Genomic DNA, 10,882 nt, shown 5'->3' with positions numbered 1-10,882 from the left:
ACAAAAGGGAAATAGCTCAGGCAAGTAGCCTGTTTCATCCACAGTTCACAATGAACACTATATTCAGTAGATTGAACACATTTCCAAGCCTGGGGACCACTCTCACTGTGGCGATGTGGTTCAGGTGGCTCACTATTATGTAGTGGGTGAGAGAAACCTGAGAAACTGAGAAATTTAATTCTGGGAGCTCCGCACACCCTACTGCCCCTCTTTGCAGGGTAGAAATTCTCCCTCCTGCAGGGTCTCAATTTTCACCGGTGATCAAACACTAACCAGGAGTCAGTTTAAGATTTTGATTTGTGGGAGCATTATTCTGACAACACTTGTAACACCAAAATGTGTGGCATATGCTGAACATCAATCAATTATTCAACACTAATTTATGGTCTAACAATTCAATTCTGACACCACCCAGAGATAGCACAAAACCCACAGCTTCAGAGCTTAGGCCCACATCAGTGCTCGCACTTAAGATATCATTTCCAAGCCCCGAGGGCCCAACTATCCTTTTGAATGCCCTATAAACCCTGCCTATAAACAAGGGGTTCTCATAACCCCCTTCTCAAGTTCAATAATTTGATATAACTACTCATGGAACTCTGTAAAACTCTTCAAATACATTTACGAATTTATTAAAATTGCTACCCTTAGGAATGGAAGAATGGAAGAGATGTGTAGGAAAGGGAAAGTAGTGGGGTGAGATGGGGCTGGAAAGTAAACCTGGTAAATAGCTGTGATTAAAGAAACGCCCATCCTTTGTGCTCATTGAAAGCATCTCACTGTGAAGAAAAACCCTTCCCATTATGACTTAGAGGATGTTCTCTCTTTCACCTATCACAAAGCCAGAAGCAGACTAAAAATTCCCATTCTTGCCTCATAAACAATTAGATGAACAATTCTGCTTTCACTGTACTGAACAGAATACTTATTAAGCAAATACAGCTTATATTACCCTCCTTCTGCCAGGCACCTGAAATTAGTGTCCCCTCAGCCTTAGCCAGCATACAACCCCTCTCTGTGCCCCTCCTAAGAGCAGTCTGATTTCAGGGTAAATCAGTTTGTGATTTACCATCGAATTTTGCCACACTACATCCTGCCATCCTCCTCCCACCTGTCTTCTAAACTTATTTACTTCTGCCTACTAAAGAAAGCCCATTTCTGCCTAATCATTGAGATGCTTGTAGATCCTGCATTTGCTGCTTTTCTCATATTGCAATACCGCTTTACAATAAAGTCACTTCCCACCTAATTGTGAATTGTTTTATTTGTGAATGTATAAAAAGAGCCCCCAGGCAATGACAATTGCAATCCTAAAAGGGGCATCACACACTCCTTCCATTCCAAACCCAACCAAACTTTTTTGTGGATCACCAGATTTCCAGGGCTCCATAGCTTCCCTGAGTATAAAGGGCTCCTTCCATGATGCTGTGAGCAGGCTGGGACACCTCCCAGGGAGGCCTCCCACTAGAAATAATTGGGCCTTCAATGACCTCCTCTTGAAAATTAAAGGTTGGCCTTGGCTTGGAGTCATTAGGTTCATGTCTCTGTTTCTCCATCAGCATTGTTCATTTAATTCTAAATGATAAAATATTTGGTGTTTCAAGAATCCAGCAAATATTCCTGCAGGTACAGGATCGGCAAAAAAAAAAAAAAAACAACAACCTAGGAAAATCACTGAAAGTCAGGGTTGTTAGGACAGCCTTGAGTCTCCCAAGTTTCTAATAACAGCTAAAAATCAATCCTATGAGCTCTCTCTCTGCACTCTTTGCTGGCCAGCAATCTGCTCGGACTCTGTTTTCACAAACACATGAAAAGGGCCAGAAAGGAAATGTAAATCTTTCTCTTTACATTTCACCTGCTCAAAGCTTTTAGAATCCGTTTCTGTAGCCTCAAGGAGTTCCTGAGAAGCTCCCAGATGGATAGCAGGGGGATAAACTCCAGGCCTTCTTTTCCTGCCCAAAACCATATCTCAGGGGCAAAGATCACATTCCCTGTGATAAGCCTCACTACATTTCAGAGACAACCAAGTCTCCAGGAACAGAAGAAACAAGAATGATGGACAACTTGACTTCTCACAACTGCCTGCTAATTACTCCACAACAATTACTATTTTTCTCTTTGTTCCCATAAAAGCAGCAAGCCACTTGGCCTCACTGCTGGCGTCTCCCTTCTCTTTCTTTGGGATGCCACACCATCTCTCTGCTCTCCTCCCCTCTTCTCTCTCTCTCTCTCTGTCTCTCTCCTTCTAAAGGATAAAATAAACTTTTTTACTTTTATATCTTAATTTTTGTGTGAGAATTCTTTCTCCACTCATGCCATGAGCACCTATTCAGCTTTTCCACCCTAATAAGTATTTATGTTTCTAGAAGAGAAGGAAATTCTGAAGGAAAAAATCTCAAACCACAAGTGTCTTTCCTCTGCTCTCACACCACATCAATCAACACAGAAGACTTCTGTGACAAAAAGTGTGCAAATTTCACCCTACCACCACAGAAGCAATCAATTTTGCAGGAGATGCCAGCTAAATATCTTCAAATGCAGTTCAATTGTGACACTACCTAACTGGAGATAGCATCAAATCACACAGGATGAGGACTCAGTCCCAAAAAATTGTTCCCACTTCAGACACCAGTTACAAGTCCAGGCCTCCAAAACCTCTGACCAACTAGATTCAAATAACAGTTCCATGACTCTCTCTGTAGATTTGATTAATTTGCTAGACCACCTCAAAAAACTCAGGGAAACACTTATACTTACCAGTTTATTTTGAAGGATATATTAAAAGATATACACAAACAGCCAGATGAAGAGACGCATAGGGCAAGGTATGGAGGAAGGGGTGCAGAGCTTTCAAGTTCTTGCTAGGCTCACCACCTTCCAGAAACTACCATGTGTTCAGCTGTCTGGAAGCTCCTCAAACTCTGTCCTTTTTTTATTGAAGTTTGATTTTATGGGCATAACTAATTTAACAATAGGCCATTTTCAATCAACTTAACCTTTAGCCCAAAGGTTGGGGTTGAGAACGAAAATTCCATCCCTCTAAGCACATGGCTGCTTCCCCTGTCAACAAGCCTCCCATCCAGTGGCTTCTAGGGGCTTTGAAATAAAAAACACATGAACATAAGCTCAGGTGGGTTTGAAAGGCTTACCATGAATCACAAAAGACTGTCTTTCACCTTTACCATTCAGGAGCTACTTCAGGAACGCAGAACAAAAGACCAAATATTTTAATAAAAGGTATTCTTATTGCTCTAGTCACTTAGGAAATAGCAAGGCTTATGGGAGCTGAGAGCCAGGAATCATGGACAAAAAAACAATATATCTATCATAATATCACAAAAAATGTAAGGCATTTAAATGTTATACCTCAACAGGAAAATCAAAATTATCTAACCCTTTCAGAAAATAAATAGGACATTTAACTGTTATTTCCATGGTAACAAATTATTTAGTAAATAATCATACATGAACACTTCTAGGAATTGCCAAATTGTATCATATGATTTACCATTAAAGTCCAACATTCAGATAATAGGATGCAGAACAGAGTTACCCACTGTCACAAATTCTCCACCATGCACAAGACAGAAACTGATGTCTTGGTAAATCTGTGTAATTCACCAATTTTTCTACTACACTTTCTTGCAGAAGTGTATTTATTTTTCTGCAACCAAAATGGAAGAGATTTTTCCTATTTCCTCCCCCAAGTAGCATTCCCAAAACTAAGTCCTGAAATTATATTGAAAATTAACTCCAAATAAGAGATTATCTCCAAATATAAGAGCCCCCACTCTGAGGCTAGAGTGGTAGCTCACACCTGTAATCCTAGCATTTTGGGAGCCCAAGGGAGAAGGATTGCTTCAGGCCAGAAGTTTGAGACCAGCCTGGGCAACATAGTGAGAGGGGTCTCTACAAAAAATTTTTAAAAATTAGCCAGCATGTTGCCACATGTCTGTAGTTGTAGCTACTCAGGAAGCTGAGGCAGGAGGATTGCTTGAGCCCAGGCATTGGAGGCTACAGTGAGCTATAATCATGCCACTGCACTCTCTAGCCTGTGCAAAAGATTGAAACTCTCCTAAAACAAACAAACAAAACAAAACCAGACCTGAGAAACTTACTACTCTCACTCTAGGGAAGAAAATATGTAAATAATAATTTTTAACAAATGGAATATATGACCAGTTTTTATTTTCTGAAACTCACCTCTTTCATGCCCCCTTTTAAAGTATTTTTTATCTTTCAAGCTCTACTGCTAAAATTCATTTTACTGTTAATGAAAAACTGAATTTGAAATGAGTGAACAAATCCTTTGAAGGTGACAAACCAAGGGAGGAGCAGTGATGACAGAAACACAGACATGTCTGACTCAAGTGTCATCAGGCCATGCAATCACTTGGGACACATTGCCAACCCTACCCTGCTCACCATAGTGTTCAAAGACCACCCTCCCAGGAGCCACTGCACATTCCTGCACCATGCTGAGTGCCTGAAGTGCAAATTGCTTTCCAGGTTCTTGTACCAGCTCACTGGGGAGGGTTTTTCTTGTCCTTGGGGATAGTTTTTTCCCTCACAAGGGTGAGAAAATCCAAAGAACAGGAATCATTTTTGTCTTTTCTCCTTAAAACCAGCAACTGATTGGTTGACCATTAACGTGTCTCCAAGAAATGAAAACTGGGGTTGGGGGAAAAAATCTTAATGTCTCAAGGGGTTAGCTTTTTAGGTGAAAGGTACACCAGAAGACTCTCTCAGCCTCAGGGCATCCAGCAAACTGGTCCCCAAAGGCTCCAGCCTCATACCTCAGGCTGTCCTGTGCAAGGAGATGACCCAGGGCTGATATTCACTAGACACTCCAGTACACATGGCTTCTGTGGGTGTTTTTGGTCATCCTCAGATAGCTGTGGAACCCATGACCAGGAAAAGACAGGACGGTGGCAGAGGACACATCACCCTGTAAAGTCTCTACAGAAGAAACTCAACCTAAAGACATCCTGGTAAAGTGTCTGTGCCTAGGAAAGATAAAAGAAGAGGCACAAAGAGGTTTTACAAAGGGGTCTCATGTGAACATTCTCTGATTTCCTCTGATCTGAAATTTTTAGCAAGGGAAAACAATGTTTTTAAAAGACAACCACCGTTCTGTGAAATAATAATAAACAATTAAAATGCTTTCTTTTTGAACAGCACAACAAAAAACAAATCGTTGATAATTTTGTGAATTGTGAGGGCAAGTTGGCATTTGGGAATGTGGGGAAAGAACTGGAAATTTGGGATTTTACTGCAACCCTAGAAGACTTAACACTGAGGGAATAGTGTTGGATTTGAAACCCTGCATGCCATACATTTGGAAAACGTAGGAAAAAACCAGTCCCTCTATAGGGTGTTAAAATAACTAAATAGGAGGCAATTAGACTGAAGTGACTCTAGCGCCCTAAGTTCCTACCTAACAATACAGAAATATAACTCAAATGTATTTTTTGTAAATTACTTAGTGAGAAGCAAAATTTAGCTTTAACCAACCACAAAGCACCAATTAATCTCTGATTACATAACCAGAAAATAGCCATAGTCATAGTCCAAAAAAGGCAAGTACAAAACTATAACCAATCAATTATTGAATTAGGTTTCCTTCTCCATTCACCTTATAAAAGCCTTTCCTTAAAGCCCCCTGGTGGACCCGAAACCACAAACCATTGCTGGGTGCTTCCGGATTCATAAATTGCTGTTTGCTCTTATAAACTCTTTAATGTTTTAACGGTGCCTTAGTTTAATCTTTAACAAGAGAGGAGGTCTGGGGACCCCACTGACCACAGCTGCTCCCATGCACTGGCCCCCACCCACCAAGCGAGGATCTTCCTGTGATGACCCTCCCATCATCACAGCAAAATCTGGGGAAGACGTGGAGCTGTGGGCACAGGGCTGCCAGAGTTCCTGCTGGGCCAAATGCGCCTCGGCGGATGGGACGGGATGCTCGGGGTTCTGTCCGCTGGCCCAGCCGTACCCTGGAGCTGAAGGGGACTGAGGACGGAGCTGTACCAGCGGGGACTCAGATCCGCAGACGCAGCTGGCTATTGGGAGGCCTGGGTCTGCCGCAGCCACTTTTGCTTGGTTCCATCTAGCCCTCACCTCCCTCAGGACACCTGGCCAGCATACTCATCAGTTCCTGGATTCTGGGGTGTCCTGCCATCCTCCACATAGATCTTCCAGTAACTGCAAGTCACAAGAGGACATAAGCTGCAGCAGAGCCACCCAGACCTCCCACAGCAATGGTGAAGGAGCAGTGAACACAGACGGAGCTTGCGGGGCTGATGCAAGAAACAAAGAGCCTGCCAGATGGTGGAAGACCCCGCCTCTCCCGCTGAGCGCCTGATTGGACAGTACCCACAGCTGTGCCTCTGATTGGATAAGGACCCAAGCCCCACCCTTTGGGGCCCTGAGTGACAGGTGATGGGATCCCATGTATTTATGGCTGCGGCCAGGGCTTGTATATAAGGTTATATCCATTTATATATAAGATATATGATATTCAAAATTGGAAACAATATAATAAAATTATTTTTAGACTTCAGATTTTCTAACCTTCCTGGCTTCTGGTCTTTTCAAGAGGCAGGCTGAGTTTTAAAAAGGGAGGTGATCCTCTCTGACAGCAATGCCTAATAAAAATAAAATATGAGCCACCTGTGTCATTTTGATCTTTCTAGTAGCAACATAAAAGACAAAGAAACACGTGCATTTGATTGTAATTATTTAGCCCAATATATCCCAAATATTATTGTGTTTATAAGTAATCAATATAATACTATTAATGGAGTATTTTTTATTTTGATATTAAATCTTTCAAAGTTATTTTGTATTTTAAGCTTCCAGCACATCTGGATTCAGAAAGCACATTTGGATACACATCTGGTTTTTTCACTTTTATTTATATTAAAGTTGATAAATGGATCCAAGTAATGTCTGCCTGTTTCTTTCACATAATTATTTAGCATTTTTTGATTAATATTTTTCTAATTTCACTTATTTTACTGAGGGTTGCCCAATAGCAGTTTTCTAATTATTATTAATACATCCTTTGACTGTATTAGTTCTCACTCTTGTATTAAGAATTGCATTTTCTCATGAGCTCTTCATTATATTAAAAATCAGCCTATTAGGGCATGGCATGGTGGCTAACACCTGTCATAATAACATTTTGGGAGGCTGAGGCAGGAGAATTGCTTGAGGCCAGGAGTTCAAGACAAAACTGAGCAACATGGCAAGATGCTGTTTCTACAAAAAAGGTGTGGTGGTGTGCACCTATACTCCCAGCTACTCAGTAAGCTTAGGCAGGAGGATCTGCCACTGTACTCTCGCCCCAGCAACAGAGTAAGACACTGCCTCAAAAAACAGAAATAAGAAAACTAGCCTATCAGGAGAGGAAAGCTAAAAGCTTGATTCTTTCTTTTATCAATTATCATAATGATGGTGTGGCCTCAGCAAACAAACAAAACAAGTAAGTAATATTTTCCTAATATTATTTTTGTATTTTTGATGGAATTTCATACACTGCCATCTAAGTTTATTTTTGAGCTCAAATTATCCCCTCTTAGATGAGTGAGGGACCCTCCACATTGCCTCCTGTCTTTGTGCCATGAAACCGTATGTTTTGAGAACTGTCTTGTTTGTCAAACAGATGTGTGCTTCCTTTTGTCTGTTATATAAGTTACAAAAGATGTCCCCTTTGGTATTTTCCTTTTTACTTGATCTATGGTTCTTCCTGCCATTTACAGTATTGGTTTTCTATTGTATACTTTATCAATCTTTTCTTTTATTAACATTTCTTGGTTTGAGTCACAAGCAAGATTTATCACAGCTTATAAAAATATTTATCAATGTTTTATACTATTTGTATGTTTTGATTTTTTGCCATTTAGATTTCTCCTTTGTCATTTATCTTACTATAGCATGTAAAGAATGTATCCATAGTCACCTTTTTTTTCAGGAATATGCAGTTCCCAAAGACCAAGTACTAATAAAGTTTCCTCCTCTGTAGTTTTTATTGCATATGTTCTCTTATGCACATTAATGGATTTCTGAATTTTCTACTGCCCTGGTCTGTTTGCTATTTTTGCATCAATGTCATACTGCTTTGTTATAGAATATTTTATTTAATAATGTGTTTTAATTTATCATGGGACCAGACTCCTTCACCGTGTTTCTTTCTCAGCAATTTTGGCTATTCTTATGTGTTTGCTCTTCCGTGTGCACTTTGAGAAATCATTGCTAGCTTAAAAAAACCTGACATAAGCTATTATGAGATAAAATACAAAGCTGAACTGAATTTAAGAATAAATGCCTTCTTTATCTTATTGAATTTTTCTATCTAAAAATATAATGCAACTTTTCGTTTGTTTAAGTCTTCATTCATATATTTCTGGAATTCTTTATTTTTTTAGCTCATATAGACTCTGGACATTTTTAATTAGATTTTTTCCCTAGGTAATTTTCTTTTACTTTTTAAAATGTATGTTATGCTTTTTATTGTATTCTTCACACACTGTATTCATGGATAATTATGAATTATACTTAGAAAGGCTACAGTTTTGTGCATCAGTGTTATATTGCATTAGTCTGCTGAACTTTTTTTGTATTAGATTTTTTCCTACCAATTCCTTTTTGTTTCCATATATATAATAATATCATGTGAAAATTGAGTCTTACATATTTATTCTCATTTCTTCATTTTACTTCAATTTCCTTTGATAAAGCTCACTGCAAATTTAATAAATACTATGGACTTTTATAGACTATCGTGCTTTTTAGTATTGTTTCTAAAAATAGTAGTAATCTCATGTTTTTCATGAAAATGAAAATGACTGTTTTGTCAATTTGAAAAGATCTTCTAATTTCTCATTTTGATGGTTTTAAATAAAGAGTATTATATGTTAAAGTCTGCTAAATGGACATTTTTGCATCTATGAACACAACCATGTGACTGTTCTATTTATCTCCATGGAAGTGATGAATATTATCAGTGGATTTCCTACTATTGAATTACTCTTAAGTATCAGGCATAAACTGCATTTTTCGTTATGTATTGTTTTTAATAATCAGTAAAGATTTCTTTGCTAGTATTTTATTTTACATGTTTCTATGTGTAGACAAATGTCCTGAAGTGTTTCCCAGTGTTTTCTTTTAGTAGTTTCATAGTTTCAGATTTAGATTTAAGTCATTAATCCATTTTGATTTTATTTTTGTATATGGCAAAATATATGGGTCTAGTTTCATTCTTCTACATATGGATATCCAGTTTTCTAAGCCCCGTTTATTAAAGAGACTTTCCTTTCCTCATTGTATGTTCTTGGAATCTTTGTCAAACATAAGTTCACTATAGATATGTGAATTTATTTCTGGGTTCTCTATTCTGTTCCATTGATCCGTATGTCTGTTTTTATGCCAGGACCATGCTAGTTTTTTTACCACAGCTCTGTTGAGGTTAGTATTTTAGGGAGACAGAGTCTGTAAAGGAAGGAGGCTTATCAGGATTCTGGGGAAATGCTCATGTCTGGAAAAGAGATTCTTCTGGATTTCCAATGGGCCAGTGCCAAATTCACTCAGGATAGAAAAATAATTTTTGAGCCAAGGGCTGACCTCTTGGAAATAGACTAGAGGTCTTAGACCCTACACCAATCTTTATCTTCTCCTAAATCATTTAATCTACAGTAATGGAAGTTGATGTTTTATTTTAGTAAATCTAGCTGATACTTAAATACTCTATCATTGTCATTTCAAAATTAACTTCTTCTACTCAAGTACAGACACTATTTTCTGGAAAATAAAGTTATTGGTACAAAATCTCCATGTTTGTGATTATAATTAAGTGGAACTATAGTGCAAAATTAACTGCTGTACAAAAACCATGTCTCTATGTGACAATGAGTTAAATGTATATTTTCTCTAATGGTCGGTGTATGATGTGCTTAACTACCTGTTTTTACACAAAAGTGTGTTGTTAATCATGATGAGATTATTTTCTGTGTTAAAATAATGGAAGACACATTTAAGGAACAAGTTACATTGTGATTTTGGGATTCACATAGCAGAAAAAAGCCTCAAAGCCTTCAAAACTTTCTGTTTAAAAAATTTTGCAATGCCATCTCTCATCTCACTATGAATCTCTCCAATAATTTTTCAACGTACTTATTTTCATGCCTTATATGTGCACTTTTATGAATTTATCATATATTGAAGTACAATTTAATAATAATTACATTGTCTTTAACTATTATTCATTTATTATTTCTAAAATCATAATATGATTAGAATGAATAATAATTTACTCAGTATCCTGCAGTGTTTTATCTTTTATTCACATGTCCAATCCCATTGCATAGCTTACAGCAGGACTCTGCAAAGATATTTGTTGTTGGCACCACTATATAATTGACATGGTCCAGCAGCAGGCAGGAGGGTGTGGTAAGAACAGACCTGCTATTTTTCCCAAACTCTTCTCTCACAGACCAAGCAGATATTCTCATGTGGATAACCTCAATATGGTTCCACCAGGTCCTGGTGGTAGAGTATCCTTTTCTCTACTCTTTCCCCTTCCCCTACCCCATTCCTTTCTTGTACATAAAGTATCTGTTGTAGGTGCACAAGCATACTGCTAAATGACAGTGGTCTGTGTTGATGGGCATCCAGTGGAGATGGGAAGAGATATTGGTTCTCTGAAAAGACTCCCTTTCTCCACCAGTGGCTGCTCCCTGAGCTCTTATCTTTATATTCCAGGACTTAATTTGATGACACCAAAAAACACAATAATCATTGCATACATTTTTCAATTGGAGAATTTTAATGTTTTTTGTATATCATCATAAAACCAAGGACAATTTCATAACTTTTTTTGTTA

Source organism: Propithecus coquereli, unplaced genomic scaffold (genome assembly GCF_000956105.1).
Source record: "Propithecus coquereli isolate 6110/MARCELLA unplaced genomic scaffold, Pcoq_1.0 Scaffold617, whole genome shotgun sequence".
In the NCBI taxonomy this organism is placed as follows: domain Eukaryota; kingdom Metazoa; phylum Chordata; class Mammalia; order Primates; family Indriidae; genus Propithecus; species Propithecus coquereli.
The sequence above is the reverse complement of the archived record's forward strand: the minus strand, read 5'-3'. Positions refer to the sequence as shown.